We start from the raw sequence: 822 nt of genomic DNA on the forward strand, positions 1-822 counted from the left end.
TTAAGATGTGTACAGTAATCAACCTACTATAATACCTACTATAATATTATGTAAGTTGTGTATCAAATAAAAATAAAGTTGAATAAAAAAATAAATATGTCTATCACATAATTTTCAAATTTCAATTTCATAAAAATTAGATGAATAATAAAACATGAAATAATATTAACTTAAATTTAAAATATTAATTCAGTATTTTATGATGTGTTAATATATTTATAATAGGTACTATGATTAATAATATGTGTTATGTATTTACAGGTAGAAAATTATTAATACAATAATTATATTTGATTTTGATTTCACAAATTAACAGTCAAGTTAAATAAACAGTTTAATTCTTAACCAATTTGTGTTTGTACTAATTAATTTTTCAACTGTTAACAAATCAATAATATTAACTTAAATTAAAAATATTAATTCAGTATTTTATGTTGTGTTAATAATAAATTTATAAGAGGTACTATGATTAATAATATGTATTATGTATTTACAGGTAAAAAAATTATGAATAAAATAATTATATTTTATTTTGATTTCACAAATTAACAGTCAAGTTAAATAAACAGTTTAATTCTTAACCAATTTGTGTTTGTACTAATTAATTTTTCAACTGTTAACAAATCAATGTCAACATACATTGGAAATTCAAGATTTTATAAGTTATTAAGTGGTTAATACCTATTAGTACTATAACATGTAAGTATTGAACCAAATACAATTATTGTTGATTAAAAATAAATATGTCTAACAAATCATTTTCAAATTTCAGTGAAAAAAAAATGTTTCTGTTTTTTATATACTATATTAAATAGATGAAAA

Source organism: Acyrthosiphon pisum, unplaced genomic scaffold, assembly GCF_005508785.2.
Source record: "Acyrthosiphon pisum isolate AL4f unplaced genomic scaffold, pea_aphid_22Mar2018_4r6ur Scaffold_21172;HRSCAF=23224, whole genome shotgun sequence".
NCBI classification, from domain to species: Eukaryota; Metazoa; Arthropoda; class Insecta; order Hemiptera; family Aphididae; genus Acyrthosiphon; species Acyrthosiphon pisum.